This window comes from Heliangelus exortis, chromosome 3, assembly GCF_036169615.1.
Source record: "Heliangelus exortis chromosome 3, bHelExo1.hap1, whole genome shotgun sequence".
Lineage (NCBI taxonomy): Eukaryota > Metazoa > Chordata > Aves > Apodiformes > Trochilidae > Heliangelus > Heliangelus exortis.
The window spans coordinates 64,807,468-64,826,326 of NC_092424.1; the positions used below are offsets into that span (position 1 = coordinate 64,807,468).

Genomic DNA, 18,859 nt, shown 5'->3' on the forward strand with positions numbered 1-18,859 from the left:
ATAAGGTGAAAGCCTGAAGAAGACACCTAGCTGAGTGGTTTCCTATTGATTTATTTTGTTTTGTTGAAACCTTCTTCCTAAGTACAAAGTAGAAAAAAATCTGAAACCTGTATGAAAAAAATCTGAAATGACAATATTTTTTTTTATGTTATCACTCCACAGATACTCTGTACTGATTTTAATTCTATGAAAATAAGTTGATTTTGTACAATATTAAATAACATTACATCATTGGCCCACAGATATTCATAAATACAGGTATTGATAAAATATCACAGACAACAAGAAGTTTTTCACCTGATAACCTTGACCACAAGAGCACTCATTTCCTGTGTCTATAAGCAATGCTGGAGGGCCCCTTGGACAAAGTGTTTGCCTACAAGCCTTGAGTTAAAAACTGTAGCATTAGTTATTCAATTTCAGCTATTCAAGGTTTAGAAATGCTTGCCATCTGGAACACAGAGCAATGGTACTGAGTGTGCTGCAGGCCTGATGTTCCCAAGGTCAGTGAACCATGTCAGGAAACCAGAAGATACTGCAAGAAGTTTTTTGCTGAGCAGGACACCTCACGGAAATTCCCTGTCACTGTCTGAGGATGGCACGCACCAAAGAGCTCTGCAGCCTCTTCCTCACTGCCCTCACCAGAGCTTTGGCTGAGTAGTTCCAAGGTCAGTTCTGATGTAGCACAGCTGAGTGACCTCAGATCAGACTGCTGTGAACACATCTAAGCTGATAGGAGAAGCTGTGAGAACCTTTGTCTGGAGACTCTGCTCCTTGTCTCAAGAGCTGCCTCTGTTGCAGGCCTTTGCTGCAGATGTGCTGTAGCTCTGCTGGCATCTGGTCTTGTTTCCTCCTGATACTGACCTTGCATTGCTGATTTTGGCTTCCTAGATGGACCTTGGACTATCCTTGTCACCACAGACTTGTGTCTCAGACCAGGCAACATGTCAGCAGCTACCTCTGTCCCCTCAGAGTCCTTGTTCCAGATGGAGCTGCTGAGAGAGGACACAGCTTCCCAAGCCTTCACCTGCAGTAAGTGTCATGAGCTGCCCCAGCCACATTGCTCTGGTGGCCGTGCTACAGGGGGGGACAAACCAGTGGACATCCATATAGACTGCCCCATCAGGAAGAGGAGGTAGACAAATCAGAAAAAAAAATTAGAATCTCAAGGCTGTTTTTCATTGGAGATATTAACCATGCAGAAGGGAAACATGTCAGAGTACAAGTAATCCGATTTCTGGAGTACATCGGGGACAGTATTTTGACACAGCTGCTGGAGAGGCTGAAGGACATGCTGCCCCAGATCTTCCATTCACAAATAAAGAAGAGCTGCCTAGGAATGTAATGTTAGACAGCAGCATTGCCCCAGAGGGCCTCGGATCGGCCAATCTGATCAGACAATTAAGATCCTGAAGGAAGTGAGCAAAGCAAGTAAGAGAATAATCAGTAGCTCTCAGCTTTAGGTGAACACAGTCATTTTGTTCAGGGTCCCATGAGAAACTGTCCCAAAGAGCAGTGTTCTACAGAATCTATATATGGGTAACTAATGAATCTTCTCTAACTAGCTGACCACACACCTATTACTGAGCTTGTGAGTCAATACTACAAATAACAATGACATAACTGATGGCTAAGGATTGTCCCTCACAGTGTGCTACTGTTTGACTCATGTTGGTGACACCAGTTACACTGGCACATGCTAAATAGTTCAAGCTTCCCTGAACTCACACACAGACATCAGTAAGGTTTATTCATGCCCATTAAGCACTGACCCACACTGGAAACTGAACACAGTACATGCTGTCTCCACTTTCAATATATAAAATTACCTCTGTCTGAGGCTGCCAGACACATTGGTTTTTATTGGACTAATCTTTTTTTCCCAATGAGAAATCTTTTCCAGGTGCTGTAAGTAGAGCTGTCCAAGTATAATGGCATCCAGAATGCTATAAGCACATCTCCTCATGGCCATGCTCGTGGTTTGGATGCAGGTGACTGAGGGCAGATGTAAAAAGGACAAAACAGGTTTGCTGTTTCATGTATGTGTTGGATATTCCAAACAGGTGATGCACCAAGGACCCTTACAATCACAGTAAATCTGATGTATGCAAGAAATGCATCTGCACTTGTGAGTCACCTGAAGAGTATGTACACACCGGCTAGGAACTGTGATTACTTCTGTTAGGGTGACATACAACATGACCTGAAAGCCATATGAAAAAAATGCAATGGCATTGCCAGAGCCAAATCACTTTCACAAATCTTTTGAGTTATTATCTGCTGCACAGAGACAAAAGAAGAAGAAACTATGACCTCAGGAGACTGCACAAGAATGATTTCATGGCTGATACCTGAATGCAGAAGTTTTGTGGACATGGTGAGTGATAGGGACATTTTTCAGAGGTTGGCTTTGACGGTGGCTCACAAACAGAGAAGTAAACACTGTTAATGAGGAAACTGGACCTATTTTTGTCTCCATATCTTATTAATGCACCAGATTAGGAGTGCTCCTAATTACCAACTTCCGTACTTTTAAAAAATATGGAAAAAAACAGAGGACCAGCAGAGAATAACTGAAAGACCAAAGGCCATTTCAGATTGCACATCTGAAGTACTTGGTGCAGTGAGAGCTCACTACAGCTTTTTTTTTTTTTTTAAGAAAAAAAATTGAAACCTAACAGTCTGGCAAGACTTGAGACAGTGTTCTGAAAATTAGTTAAAACCCCTATATTAGTAAAGAAATAAGTTTTCCTCTAAGATTTACTGACTGGTGTCTTCCTTTGTATTCAGAACAAAGCAGAGATCCTTAACTTTATCACAATTTTAGGTAACTTTTGAGACCATCAAGACAGCAGAGGAAATAGCTCAAAACGTATTAAAGAAATTTGCCTCAGCCTTAAAATATGCAATAATCTAATTAAGAATAGGAAAGCTAAATTTCATCCACCACCCCACTCACCAGCCCACACATTCAAAATATATTAGACCAAGAATGCAGGCTCTCCGGCAATTTTTTTACATAATAGAGTATTTGGTACCTTCTCTTCTGCCTATTCTGCATCTTTACTGAGAAACTCAATCCTTGTTGAAATTAAATCCCTTCTGAAAGAAGACAAAATTTCATTGTAATTTAGAATAACTGATCTTCCACAAGCCTAGAAGTGGTGTTTATATTCAGGAAAGAGACAGCAAAATAATAGAATAAAACTACTGAGACAGGTTTCACTCAGACTGTAGGACTTAGCATCTGAATCTCAATATGGCAATATCCACACTCTCTTCCCTGAAGCAAGGAGGAAAACAACACCTTTTCAATAAAAGAACTATAAATGCAAACCTAAATGCCATTCTCAGTCAGGAATTTCTATTCCATTTTTCTTCCCTAATTTATAATTTTTTTCCCTTTAATTTACTAATTAATGATTTTAGACCATGGCAGAGTTTATACTACAGTGTTGTGGTCACAAGTGTGTATCAGAAAAGGTGACTGGCTCGTGCTCTTCCATGTTTATACCTCTAGATTTACCATTCATCATTTGGCATTGGGAGAGTCACTGAAATATTTGTGTCCTCCAAACATTGAACAAGGAACTTGATTAGCAAAAGGAGTATTGTATTTATCACAAAGCTGCTGTTCTCCTTTTCCCACTTGTCTGCAGTTTTTGCATAAAATCCCTCTGTGCCTAGCTTCCTGCTGCAAAGCCAAGATAAACAGTTTACAACATCATCACAGCATCAAGTGCAACGTTACATTTACATTGCCTTTAGGCTGATAAGAAGTGTGTTCATTTTCTTTTTTTATTAGTCACATTACTTTCATTTGGCATTTGAAAGTTGTTTCTTCTAACTGAGTTAATAGTTAATCAGTCAGAAGGTCCTTTCATTAATTCACATAACATTTCCTCCCAGCATATTCTTAACACTTTCCCCCTTCAAATATTGCTTCATTTGTAATTTTATGTCTCAATCCTCTGATCTAAACATAAAGCCCTGGGAGGCTTTATTATTATTGCTGTTATTCTTTTCTCTGCATTTTCCCCTGTCCGGTGCTTTTTCTGAATCTAGTAATTTGATCTTGCAAATCAAATCTAGCTTGTAACAGGCATTTTAGAAATAAGGCTGAAGCTTGTAGCACTACATGGAATTGGCAGTATGGTGTTTCAGAGCACCACTGTGAAGTTTTCTCATTATCCTTTTAAGTGTCTTTGAAGCACATTTGGATATCCTATTAAGAACTATTAAGAAAGAGGCTTACATCTAGCTATGCTGTTCTTTCACTTTGATTTCAACTAGAGTGGGATTGACTCTTTAAATCTGAATTTAAGCTGAGAAATTCAAGACCTGAATTTAAGGGCTGTTCTCTAGGACAACATCTTCAGATAACTTCATGCTATAAACGACATATAGTGCTTAGACAACTTACCTTATGGAAGTGTTTGTTTCTGGCCCTTGGAAATTAACACTGTTCTTACTAGTCTCTTTTAACTGTTTAATCATTCTTCAGATTCTTTACAAGGTTTTTGTAAGGATTTTCTGTCCCAGTGTTAAACACAGTTTTCTTGCTTTAGTCATCTATCAGAAATCTATCCAACTTTTTTACATTATCTCACACTCACAAAATCAGTTTCTTCCTATTCTTTTGGGAACACCTTTATCATCGTTATGTTAGAGTGAGTGAAATTGTATTTTTTATTATGACACACAATTCCAAATGTAGTTCAGAGAAATACAGGCATTGGATTTCAGAGCAAGTCAGGCTGATGAAACATAGTGTAATCACCATTATCTCCAACGTGCAGCAAATCCTAGTTATCCTGGCAGATGAGCAGCCCACAAGTTTAACTCTGAAGAGTTCAGCAACTGCTCTTTTTCTGTTTAGAACAGGCACAGAGAAACACACACTACAAAACAGAGCAAGACAATGACTGCAGTTCTCCCTGATCTTAAATGAGCACCTTGGTCTCTTGGTGGCTGCCCTTCCAGATTCAAAATACAACTCTTCTGTTTTACAGTAATATTCAAATAATTAGGATGCCTTTCCTCCTTTCAGTTCACCTTGAACTCATTTTGAGGTTTAATATTTCTCTTTTTCCTCTCCTAGACTAAAAATATTATGTGCCCCCACTGATACTCTGTTTCCTTCTTCAGATAGAAAACACCATTATCCATAGCATCCTTCACTCCTCAGTCACCTTTCTTTTGTTTTGTTTGTCTGATACCTAGTTTGATGGACTTGATTCTTCATGACTATTTATACATTCTTGAAGTCTCTTCAAATCAAGTTTATATCACACAACATTCTCTCTGATTTTTTTTCTTTCAAAAAGGTGTGAAATTTAGATGTTAACTTGAATCAAAAAGTATATATTCATCCATTGAAAATGTCAAGGATGAATAAATTCCTGTTACAGCATAATAATATTGAATTATTTATAGAAAATATGCTGTATCTGAACACAAAGCAATGCATAAACAATCTCTCCTGGATATACCAATAAAGATTTCCCAAAGTACCAGAAAAAGAAAAGAAAAAAAAAAAATAGAAAGAAAATAGAATAAAGATTACATTGGGAAATTCATTAAGCATAAAGTATTGACATTTTAAAAGTTAGGCTAAAATGGTACATGATTTCATCAGTGTGCAATGAAGAAAATAAAAGACTCTCTACTTATTCCACGGACATCAAAAGGTATTTAAAATTCATAGAATGATAGAATCTGTTGAGTTGGAAGGGACCCATCAGGATCATCAAGCCCAACTCCTGTCCCTGTGTAGGGCACCCCAAGAATCACACCAGGTGCCTGAGAGCATCATCCAAACATTTCTTCAGCTCAGACAGGCTTAGTGCCATAACTACTTCCCTGGGGAACCTGTTCCACTGCTCAACCCTCTGGGTGAAAAACTTTTTCCTAATATCTAACCTAAACTACCCCCAGCAGATCCTTCTACCTTTCCCTTTGGTCCTCTCGTCAGTCACCAGAGAGAAGAGGTCAGTGCCTGCTCCTCCTTCCCTAATGAGGAAGCAGTGAGCTGCCATGAGGTGTCCCCTCAGTCTCCTCCAGACTGAACAGATAAAGTGCCTTTAGCCATTCCTCACAAGGCTTTCCCTCTAAAACCTTCACCATCCAAATTCAAACCTTCACCAACATTCCAAAACGTTAAGGTCACAAAATCAGGTATTGAAAAACTACAAAAAACTAGGCTTACATGTGACGCACACACATGCACGGCAGCTCTGATTTTTTTCAGCCGTTGAGAACTTTCACAGTGTTTCATTCTGCTTCATCTCATAAAAAAGGATCAAAGTATTCAAACAAGCAGTGAATTCTTACTACTCACCATGTGAATGAAACTACAGGACAGTCAGAGTGTTGGGACCCTCTAATTCTGCCTTCTGTGCCACTTTCCATGCTCAGTCCATGCTGCTCGTCTTCCTGAGATGCATGAAGGCTGAGATGGGTACTCCAGTCCACTTCATAGAATCATAGAATCATTAAGGTTGGAAAAGACCTATGAGATCATAAATTCCAACTGTCAAATGTATCATATCTGTACAGTTTCTGCAGTTCAGTTACAAACTGGGGATAATATTTTTTGCTTCTCAAAATCCTTAGGACTGTGATTTTAACACGAGCATTATTTTCTATAGTATCACAATTATTTGTTAGTTGTATCCATAAAAAGAAAAAATGGTGCTATTATTACAGGAGAAAGACAGGACAAGGCACACATATACAGGTACCATACATATAGATGTTTTTACCTTGCCTGAACCTTTCTTGAGATTTTAAAGAAATTCAGTACTGTATGGAAGACTGGATGTTCAGGAAAATTTTAGTGAACAATGAGTGCTATCAAGAAACTAACTAGAATAAATGCTTACAACTGTTATTTATTTACCCTGCATTCTCTGAAGTATTTCAGAGTGATCACTTCAAATAATTTGGAACAAATTACTAGAATTTAACACTTCCATTACTAAATAAGACACTAAAAATTTGCTTGATTGAACAATGTAATTACTGTCAAAGTGAAAACTTTCAGGCCCTATTCCTGTCTAAATTTTCCTAACAAATTAAAAACTGCCAGAAATGCATGATACACTGAAGAAAAATATGTGATACAAAGCAATGCAATGGAGAAAAGCAAAGGTTATATGCAGGCTGTGCCACTTACCAAACAAAAGAAAATAACTGCTAGTCAAAAAGATGGCAAAAAACCTCTGCATTTACATGGAACTATAGTGCACTTCCAATGAGTATTTTATTCCATCCTAAAAAGTACCTGAAATAGATGGGTTGAACTGTTTTTTTCAAGAATGCTATTGCTTTTTTTTTCCCTGTGGAAAGAACCAAGATTAGTTTGGGTAACTAAATTCCAGTAGCCTTTTGATATGTGGAATGACTGTCAACTTAGAATCTCATGGTCCTGAAGTCCATTAATCTACCTTTAGATCAGTATACATTTATTTTAAAAATCCAAGAAAACTAACTCATATGCATCCCAGGCATGGATACTTATATTTACACTTAACTTATACTTACACTTAACTCAGGAGTAAGAAGCTTAAAATGTTGATGTAGGTCTTAAAAATTACCTAAATTACCTAAATTCTTGAAAAACGCAGTGCAGAGAAAGTGGTGGGGCGTTTGGATGTACATATCAGTGACTGCAGATCAGCATTCAAAAAGTTAACAGCTATACAAAATACAACAAAATTAAATTAGCTGCAAGGAAAAATTAAACTAAATTAAAACCAGCTGTGAGGATAAAAAGAGAACAAAACAGAAAACAGAAAATCTAATCTATGGGGACAGAGAAATGTAAATGAGTAGACAGAGCACTCAAAAGCTAAAGAAAGAAAATGCCATAAAAATAATCTTGTCTCATCAGACAAAAATAAAATTAGACCAGTATTTTAAATTATTATATGATGAAAAACTATGTATTTATCAAAGGCAGACTATACGTTTTTCACATAACCTCTAAGATATCCAAAACTTAGATTTGTGCACCCAAAGCACACATACTCTCACCTCAGAACAGGCATATGATGAATATACAATCATTGACAGAATTTGGACTTTTTAACACAATTAAGGACTTTTTAACACAATTCTTTCCAAAGAAGTAGGAAATTACTGGCTTCCAAAACGAGGGAAATCACAGAGGCTACATCCCAAAATGCTGGGAGTCACAGTGTTTCTTACACACTACGGTGCTAGTGTCTTTAAGACACTTTTCACATTTAGAATTGGATACCTCTTTGCCTAAATACAACATATTTCCCATTTGTCATCAGACCACTTAACAACTAACATCTAGCAGACTGTGTATCTATGTGGCATGCAAAAGTGGTTTTTATTCCTCTTGGAGAAAAGCAGATTTTCTGAGTTGCATTAGTCAAACATTAAGTGAAATACAGGAAGTGGAAATTTGCTTTTCAATCAGAGAAAGGTGGAAAATACTAGCAATAATATTTAAAAATAAATTTCAAACATATTATATGGCTTAAGGTCAAGCAGTAATGAATGACACAAACGGTGAATGCAATTTATGTGATGAGAGGATGTCAGATGGAAACATATGATAAACACAAGAAGTTTTTACATACTTATTATAAATATATACATAAATGAAAGGTGTAATTAATAGTTAGCAATTTTTATCTAATGTGCAAAATCTAAGTAACAGGCACCAAAATACCAGGAAACAGCTGAATTTCAGGCTTCACTATACTTAATTAAAGAGAAAACTGAATTTCATCCTAAGTTTAAAAACCTCTTATATGCTATTCTGTAGTTTTAATCAATAAATTTCAATTTTGAGAGCCATCTGTTCTCAGATAAAGTTTCACTAGAAGGTAAAGTATCTTCAGAGATTTCTTCTGATTGACAATTTAGTTATTGTTCGACTTTGCCTCATTTAATCACATGATCATGAAAGAGAAGATTAAATTAACACTTTTCTTCCTCTGAGGAGTCATTCAGACCAGATTCCCGACATTATTTTTCACTAGATAATCAGGCATTTCCAGAAACTAAATAATTTATCAGTCAATGAGTTGAAAACATGAAAAACTAATGAGTAGGGTTTATGTAAGAACTGCATCTCTTGTATGATGGAACGCATGTGTGGAACCAATTTATATTTTTATTTAGACTTCACCTTTGCAAGTACTCAGAATGAATATCTATAGCCATTTTAAAGGTCAACAGGATTGAGTATACTGGTGTTTTTATATACGAATCTGAATTTTTTTAAGTCTGCACCTGGGGTGAATAACTTTTGAATCATTCCTTGATCTTTACTGAAATAGATCATTTAGCAAAATAAATTGTATGTCCCTGAAAGTCTCATCTAATATATGGAGATTTTCACCTCTCTTGGCAAAGTTATAAGATACCTGATAATGTTAATCCTTCTGTACAAAAACATTTTTTGTACAAAAACATATTTTCCTACTAACTTTGAGTCTCCAGGGATTAATGGTACTCTGTGTCTTGGAGGATTTAACCAACTTCTATTGCAAAACTGGGTTTATTCAAAAAAGTACTGCAAGGCAATGGAGATGAACAGGACTATATGTCCAGGAGAAAAAGACCAGACGGAAATCGTGATATTTAAAGTTGAAAATGATAGTGGGGTCAGGCCAGCTGCCCTGAACACACCAATATATAAACTGCTGAGAGTACTGTAATATATTGATGCAATATGTAGAGGTTGAATAGCCCTCTTTGCTCTGTACCTTTCTTCTTGCCTTGTCTGCTCAAAGTAGAATTGTCCTTAGGTAGGGACAGTCCACTGCTGCAGCAAATATCCCAGAATGAACTGGAAAGGATGAAAACTTGGAATACCTCCCCACTAATGCTCTGGTATGAATGCTTGTGAGTTATTTCCAAGGGTTGTCCAAGGCCAAAAAAATATGGACTACTGAAGAATTGATAACCATACATACATACACTGAAGACCACCTTTCTCTGAGATGGGGTGCAGAGTTTTTTCTTCAAGAACCATGGCAAATTTTCTCTTACTGCTCTTTAACATGTTTCTGAACCACTTAGTCCACACAAATAGAATTGTACAAATAAAAGCCAAAAGAGAAGGAGAGGAGATGTCTGGCTTGCTGTTTTCCTTTTTTTAAATTTATACTGGCACATTGGCTACCTCCATAGAAACACAGAAAAAGGCAAGCATGCTCCTGCCTAAGGATTGCCATGCTAGTAATTAAACTCTTAGGAAGGTCCCTCTATCACCTAGAAACATCTCAAAGTCTGGGCATGTATCAGGCTTTTGTACAGGCCAGAAATCATTTCCTACAGGCTATCTGAGCCTATCTTCCTTATGTAAGAGTTAATGGTATGGATACAGGTTATATCATGCCACTTGGCTGCAAAGAACTGGCCTGGCCTGCTTTTTTTGCTTTGTTTTAAACATACCCTTAGATTCCAAGCCCAACAGCTTGTCTGTGGCAATGACAACTTGAAAATATTTAGGGAAAGCACTTAAAAAGCAAGGAATGGAGTGATATTTCCCTTGATGTATCCTCCTGGCTACCAACAATCAACAACCTAGGGATTTGATGAGACTACACCCAGATCCATTGATTTTAACAGCTTCATCTTTTTACTTCCACCTGTTTTCAGCTTTGCATTTCCATTTTCTTTAAGCTTATTTTAGAGGGAGTTCTTGGGCCTTGAGGGGAGCATAACCTGCATTTCTTTCACCTTCTGAGATCTATAAACAAGCAGCATTTGGTCACACGAGTTCCAGTAAGTACGATTGGCTGTATGTAGAAAATTAAGAATTCAGTTCTAGAAAGATCTAAATAAATGTCTGATTTGTTCAGACATTTTTGTTCTCTTTTAGGAAATCAGTGATCTTCTTCAGGCTAGCAAGTTGAAGAGAAATGTTCTCTCTATGACAAGGGGACAGAAGTTCCAGTACACAGCAAGGTCATTTTGATACTTGAAGTTCAGGTGAGTCAACATTTAATTTTATTTCAAACTTCAACCAGCAATGTTAATTCATTTCTTTGCTGGGTTTTGCAGTTTTTTCAAGAGCTCTTCTGAAGCTTCCTCTGCTGAAAAACTTGCACGGATAACTAAAGATTTCCATATAAATAACTTATTTTGAAGTTGCTTGTTCTCCAGTTTAATTAACATCTTGGTATGGAGTTGAAAGTGTGACATCTGCCTGCACAAAATACGTTTTTTTCATGGTTCAGGAGCTGGTGCCATTGCACAGAGAGAGGGCAGGGAGCTCTTCAAATGTACAGATGTTAGAAGAGGAAAGCAGACAAGAGACCTTTTGAATTTCTAAGAGGAAAAATAAGTTTAGGATAAGAGCAGAAGCTAACGGTATGAAAGGAGAAGTCACATTCTCCTTCATCAATTACTCCTTGGAGAAGATAAACCCAACAAGAAAAATACATTTGACTAGAGTTAAATTACAATTTACACTAAGGCAGTTTCTAATGCCCTTCAAAACTTAAAATCAGACTCATAATCTGACACCAGAATCCATGACAAAAAAGGATTTAGCAGAGATAACGCCCTACAGGCCCCTGAACATGAGCAGTGGCAGCAGCAGGTAACACTACTGGTGGAAGCAGCTCCCATCTTTGTTTCTGATCATTTTTAGGGGGCTTACAAGCCACCTGTGACACGTATGGTACTGTTAAGAATTCTATGATCCAGGCCAAAAAATATTTAAAAAAAAAAAAAAAACACACACACACAAAAAAGGGCCTTGGCATAATCTTAGCCCGTGGCAGCAGGTTTGGGGTTTTTTTTTTTTTATTAAAACCCAGTTTTGTTCATTACACTTGTTAAATGGTTTTCCAAACATGACATCCCTGCTAATCTAGATGTATGACTTTGTGTCACATTTCCTAGTACAAAAGATATAAAATTATAAGTAAGTCACTTAGAGTAATTATATTACCTAGAGACTTTTTCTTCATGACAGATAAGAAACAGACTTTTTACTAGCCCTATTCTAATTGTAGCCTTATAAAGATTTAGTAATATAGTCTAAAATTAATATTATATTACCTTTGCCATTTCTTATTCTACCTAGGTTAGAAAGGTTGATTGGAGTTATAGCCTAGAGTATGAAACCTTTATTTTCCTGGCAACGTCATTACTTTTTTTTGATACAGAAAAAATAAATCTGTATTTTTATGTTATTTTGTTTCTAAATTAATTTTCCATCTCATCTGCTAAGGAAATGAGATGTGAAAACAGTTCTGCACTGTAAGTGAGCACATTAGTTGAGGAACATACTTTCAGACTTAGTCTAGCTAACACTGTAACAAGGCTACATTTGTTTTTCCTACCAGATGAATAAAAAAATCTGTGCAAAAAACAAAAAAGCTTTTCTTTTTCTCCATTAATAAGAAAGCTTTAAAAACGTAAAAAGGTACATTTTAATGTGGCATGTCAACAGTGAGTGTCAGTGACCCAGAAGGCTAAGCAGTACATCACTGAGATTTGGAAATGTCTCTCAGAATCTGCAAAATCCTCTGTCAGATTACAAATGCATGCCCTCTGCACAGTCAAGATGACCGACTCACTGAGCTATGCGTCACACCTGAAAAAAACAGGACTCAGATTCTGACCTGACATCAGTTTCACTTTATTGTCATTGCTAAGGTTCTAATAGAGTTATTTCAGAAATACTTATGTTCAGCTAAAACCAAGAGACCACAACTCTCTAATATCACTGCATGAGCTCATTTTCAATCATCTCCAACATTTCTTCCCTAGTCTCACATTGCACAACAGCTGCCTCTGTTTCCTTTGGTACTGCAAGCTCTCTGGGACAGAGACTACCTATTTCTGACTTTTTAGTCAGGGTTTCTGGGCATTTCTTAAAGCTAATTTCAAATAACAATAGTATTCAGACAGTGTCTAGACAAGGTAGTGGCAATTACTGAGCCAAGGCTCTTCCATGATCCTGCATTGCCTACAAATTGCATGATAATAATCTGACCAAAATCTATTCTTGCTAGTTTTCAGTCACGTGAGTGGCTTATTGTCAATCAAAAGCTGGCAGCAATCTAATCCTGAAGACTATTTTGCAATTTCTCTTGTGTCCATAACATAACCAGGCAGTCCATCTTAATCAGAGAGTAGCAAGCTTCAGTATCCCTTCAGTGTTCTCAAACTTTATACAGCCTGCTTTGCCTGACCATCGATTCATCACTGACTGCTCCCTGCACTTCCATCTGAGCATACCTACTGACAGCAGAGAAGGAAAAACTGCTATGCCTTACAGGTCACCCAAGCTGACAAATGCTTACTGTCTCTATTCTGTTGCAATACAAAGTGTTTTCATTTTTCAGGATTTTTTCCAGAAAACCAGGTCATCTTTCAGGGGTCTCTGCACAGATTAAAGAAAAAACAACAAACAGACAAAAAAAAAAAAAAAAAAAAAAAAAAAAAAAAAAAATCTGTTTTTGCTGTAGGTTTCAAGGTTTTGTGCACTCGTTTTCATCACACAAGCTTAAGATGCTCAACAATGTTTTAAGTTTTCCCACGATCCAGGTAGAGTCCAGAGATTAGAGCCCCCACCAAGCATAGGGAATAGGCACATTTGAGGTGTTTCAAGGCAAGAGTAGGAAATGTACTTAAGACATATTCACTTGTAGACAGAAAAACAGCTCTAGAATCTTGAACATTAACAGGCAGTAGCTAATTGGGTGTATGTTTGCTGGGATGAGTGTCTGAAACAGAACTTTTGAACCCCTCAATTGGAGCAGAAGGCTGCTACTTTGTAGCTGCAGCTGGTGCGGGATGGTTGTAAATACTGGTGATACTCAGGCTGATCAAAGCGACACATTCTGAACCTTGCAGCTAATAAGAAAGCATGATGCTCAGCCCCCAATTATCAGGTTAATGATGCATTGTGCTTCTGCTCAACAGCTATTTGGATCGGGCAAATATAAGGCTTGGTGACCAAGAAAGAAGAGCTGGTGCCAAAAAGAAGTGGTCTCAGAGAAGAGAATGGGGTCTGGAGAGCAGAAGGTGAAGATCCCAGCTGCAGGAAAGATCCTGGAAATGGGGAGAGATCTGGAGATGAGTGAGTTGTGTTGAAATGAATGCCAAGAATACCCAGGGACCTTGGCCAATGATGCCAAAGCCTGATACATGAGAGCAGTGGATTAGTGGGAATTGGCCCAACTTTCTGCACAACTGTCCTGGAGAAACCGATGACTTCCCTGTGGGGAAGAGAAGTCAGGACCTAGGGAACATAGACCTGTGGGTGGAAAATAAGGGTGTGACACATTCAGGTAGGGCAAAAGCTCTTATGTTGTTGGTCCTTAAATAAACCTGAGTATCCAGATCCACCACAGACTTTGGTTTACTCTATCTCACCTGTGCAATGCTCTACCAGGCTGTCCTTGCTTGCTTTTGTCTACTCTGTGTCTTCCCTCCTACCCCTTCGCTAAATTCTGTATGAAAAGCCTCCATTTCAGGAGTCTGCACCTCCTTCAAAGAGTTTGTCTAAAAAATCTTATTTCTCTGAAACAGAAATTCTTTCATTTCCAAAATTAATTCAGAAGTTTGTGCAGCTTTACTGGCTCCTACCTTTTATCTGGATCTATTACCCCGTCTCCTACTGTTTCCAAGGAGCCCTAGGTGGCTGTGACAAGGGCAGCACTTGGTTCTCTCAAGCTTTAAGCCCACACACTTTGTTGCTTCAATATAATACATTTATTACATTCTTCTTCAGGAAGGTCATACGATGTCACCTGCAAGTGATCACCTTTCAGGTGCTGTAGTTGCTGTTATTTTTCTCTTTATGAGTTGAAGTGTATGAATAATGTCAAGAGAAAACAGTCTATTCAAATATTTAAATAAAATTGGCTAACTTGACACTTCAGTAATGCAGAGTAACCTGGGGGCAAATGAAAGACCATAAGGAAAGAAAACTGCAGCTCATTATAATGGAAAAAATACTGCTTAGTGCATGGAAGACCTGCCAGGAGTTATATAAATTACTGTGAAAAAATTCAAAATTAATCCAAATAACATAAACTTGATTTAACTGTACCAGTTTTTTTCAAATTAAAATTTTCTTTGAGTTGCCCATCTGTCTGTCAAGCCTAACCTTGCAAAATTTTCATTGGCAAACAGTATCTTGAAACAGCAAAATCCTCAAAATAATGCTTATTGACATTTCAAACAAAAACTTTTCCATAATTTGAAATGTTATGTATCCTGATCTGTGACAATGTGTAATGCTGAGAGATTTAATATCTTTGTGAAGTGCAAATGTGGCTTCTCTGCCAACTGTTACTTTCATTGAAGCTGGATATATAATTTTCAAGAATGGAAAAATAAAAAGAAACGTGGTTTCTTTCATTACAAACTATTTGCAAATTTTACTGCAGTTTCACCAAGTCCTTTCAAATGAGAGGAAAGTCTTTGGTGTTGGTTTAGTAAAACTATCAGAGGAGCAATCGGTGATATTCCTCTTTATTCTCCAACACTCCTGGTTTGTATCCCCGGTTTGTAGAGCCCTGGGGAAGGTTTCAGTAAAGCTTTTGCTTCTTCCTCTCACTCTGATGAAGGGCCTGGCCAGAGGCCAGTCTGTGCTCAATTCTCTGTTTTGAAACCATACTATTTTTCATACTGAAAATGCAAATAGTCAGAAGCTGGTAAACCCAATGGCTGGCCTGGTTTCCCTGTCCATCACTAATGCCTTTTGGGGCTTCATCTAGATGAACCTTAAAAACCTCCAAACACAGAAATTTCATGGATTTTCCAGGTAACCTGTTCCAGCACCTCAATCTATCCCAAACTTGTGACTGTTGCCCCTTGTTATGTCACCTGCCATTATTAAGAGATTCTACCTCTGCAATCCTTGTAACTCCACAATTTTAGTCATTTCTAGCCTGCACTTCATCTAACTAAACAAGCTCAGCTGCTTCAACCTCTGCTGCCTGGATGTGTGATCTAGGACACCTTTGGTGACCTAAGCAGTCCATTTCACTTCAGTTTTTCAATCTTCTAAAACTGCGTGAACCAAAATGAGATAGTGTTTCAGGTGCAGCCCCACTAGTGCCAAGCAGAGCCTGCCATAAAATGACCTGCTATGAAGTCTGTCTTGTTTGCAATGAGTGCACTGTAGGCTTGTATTCTGCCTGGTGTAAGCCATAATTGTCATCTCTTTTTCCAACAATACTTCTCCTCAGCCAGCCAGTCCCCAGCTGGTACAGATGCACAGGGGTTATTCCTTTTAACTTTGAGGTTAACTTTTAACTTTTAACTTCCCACTTAACCTCAAAATGTTTCTGTTGGTCTCATTTTCCAAGTTTGTCAAGGTCCCTGTGGATTGAAGCACTGCTTGTTTTGATGTGCTGTGTACATCAGGCACCCCCTGACATATACATAGAGAGTTCTGCATCACACGTTTGGTGCTTGGAAAACTCAGGAGCTTCTTAGCCTGTTTCCAGCCTTCAGACCAAAGCCATTTGGTCAAATGAAAAGATTCTGCAGGCACAGCTGAGACTCTCTTACCTCTGAACAGATAGTTTACAGTATGGTTATTAATATCCTTTTCTGGGAAGAGTAATCGGGGTCAAACCCCAGGAAAAGGAGGGAACTGCAGTACCTACCCCACAGTCTCATTCAGTAATCAGAAAGGAATGGCAGGACCACCACTTGCCTCTCTGAAAGTTTTGTGTGCCTTCTTAGCCCTTTTTTCCTCTACCTTTCCTGCTTTGTCCTGGAAAATGAAAACTTCTGGTCTGGTATCAGCAGACTGTTTTCCTTGATGCAAAACTACATCTTTGCCATGGTAAAGAGAGTGAAATTGAAAAAACATACTTTCCATGGAAATCTCAACCCAAACTAAGTTTTTACATGAAGACTTGTTTGCCTAGACGTAGCACTAATGTCTTCCCTAATCCCATACTAACTCTCAATTCAATTCTCTTAATATCAAAAACATTGAAAATGGAATACATTACCATAATAATATTTCAAAGATTGAATCTTAGAGCAAAATAACATGACAGTTTTAACTTTTTTTCTTTAAAAGTAGAGAGCTACCTATTCTTCTACATCACTATAAACAACACATCTCTCTTACCCAAAACAGGAGGGCACTAATCTGTGGGCAACTTCCTTAGTATTAGTATCCTTTAGCTTAATTATTTTCTAGAAAACTCTGTTGCAGTGCTAAGTTTTCCTCCTAAACTGTGTCCAAGCAATTTAGTGTACATTAATGGAGCAGCATTTTTAAGACACAATTGGAAGATTACATTTACCATCAGTTTGAGTAATAATTTTAAAGTTGGCTTCAGAGTCACTGATTAGGAGACTCACCTTCAAGGACCCACTCAAACACACATCTAGGAAATTATTCAAGAAAGAGATACGTACGTTTCCTTGTTTTCTAACTTTTCTCAGTTTTGTTACATAAAACAGCAGCAACTTTTTCTTCCTCCTCTTCCAGCAACATTTTTATCAGGTGGTTATTTCACAGAATCACAAAATGTTATGGGTTGGGAGGGCCCTCATAAGATCAAGTCCAAATCCCCCTGCCAGGACAGGATCACCTAAAGTGGGTCACTGATATACTGAATCTATCTAAGACTTGGCTTTTGTATTTTAAGTGTTTTGTTGCTCTGCAAAGATTTATTCCTCAGAAGAACTGAAGTATTCACATTACCTTCTCTAGTCCTTGATGTTTTAGAAACACTTGGAAATGTAAAAGTTAATAAATATGTACATTCTCTACAGATGCCTGCAGACTTGGAAATTGAAATTATTTTTGGAGAGCGTCTTTATTCAGCAGACTAGTGAAAACATGGGCCCTTCTGTAGCTATTTAAAATTGCCTGTTGATTCCTTGAAAGTCCTTGTAAACATTCCTTTATGAATTAGACTTCATCAAAGAATAAATTGAAAAATAAGAAAAACTACTTATTTTAATAATAATTTTCTCCCATTTCATTTTAATTAATTAGAAGGCATTACATACAGTATCCCTCCCTGAATTAAATAGAGTCTAGACATGATTTTTCTACTCAACCCACTAACCTTCAAGGTTTTATTAAGCAAGAAGAAATACTCAAGGCAATGATCTTTACAGAATCAAAGAATGGTTTGGGGTGGAAGGGACCTTAAAGGGACCTCATCTAGTTCCAACACTCTTTACTCTCTCCTTCCCTAGAATGATGTTCCAGCCCAAGCATGTTCTATGTCCTCAAAGACCATTTGGAAGCACTGATCCCAGAAACAGAAGGTACAGTTTTACTTTTACATCTAAAGCCTTTCAGACTCAGCAGGGTCTTTTTCACTCATAAGCAAGCTGTGCAATGGATGCAGTTTATGCAAAGCCTGCTTTATAGGAAAATCTCAATTAATTACTAATTAAGAGAGGTTGCACAACAATCTATGCAGCAGTAATTCTGTAAAATAAAACAGCAGTAACTGGGATGGAGAATTCAAGGCCTAAATGTAAAAAGCACATTGCAGCTGAGATTTTAGAAGAGAAAATAAGTAATCTTCAATAAAGTATACTGTTACAAAGCTTGGAGTGGGTTTTAAAATTTAGCTACTGTAGCCAATCTGCAGGAAGGAACTGACACTCTAAAATTCTTTTCTGCTTAGACCCTGAACCTTAAACTATTGGCTTAGGACTAAATACACCAGTACAAATTTCCATCTTCAGTCAGTAGAAACCTCAGTGGAATCCTTGGAAGTTCGTTAATATGAATAAATAAATGAAAAACCTATTTTGCAATTTCTTGGACTTTGTGACACTGCATCAGAAAAGTGAATGCAATTAAGATACCCAGCAGGGCATCTTGCAAAGAAAAATTCTTTGCTTCCTATACATA

The 18,859-nt window shown here is 37.6% G+C and overlaps 1 long non-coding RNA gene across 1 annotated transcript in view; it reads right to left on the reverse strand.

Moving 5' to 3' along the window:
- The window catches only part of LOC139795541 (uncharacterized), a 77,825-nt gene that overhangs the window by 45,285 nt on the left and 13,681 nt on the right, over nucleotides 1–18,859 (reverse strand). Inside the window, exons 3-4 of the long non-coding RNA XR_011725557.1 lie at nucleotides 6,341–6,511; nucleotides 1,830–1,995 (exon numbers count right to left, since the gene is read on the reverse strand). This is a non-coding gene — a long non-coding RNA (uncharacterized lncRNA). The remainder of the gene's footprint in view (nucleotides 1–1,829; nucleotides 1,996–6,340; nucleotides 6,512–18,859) is intronic.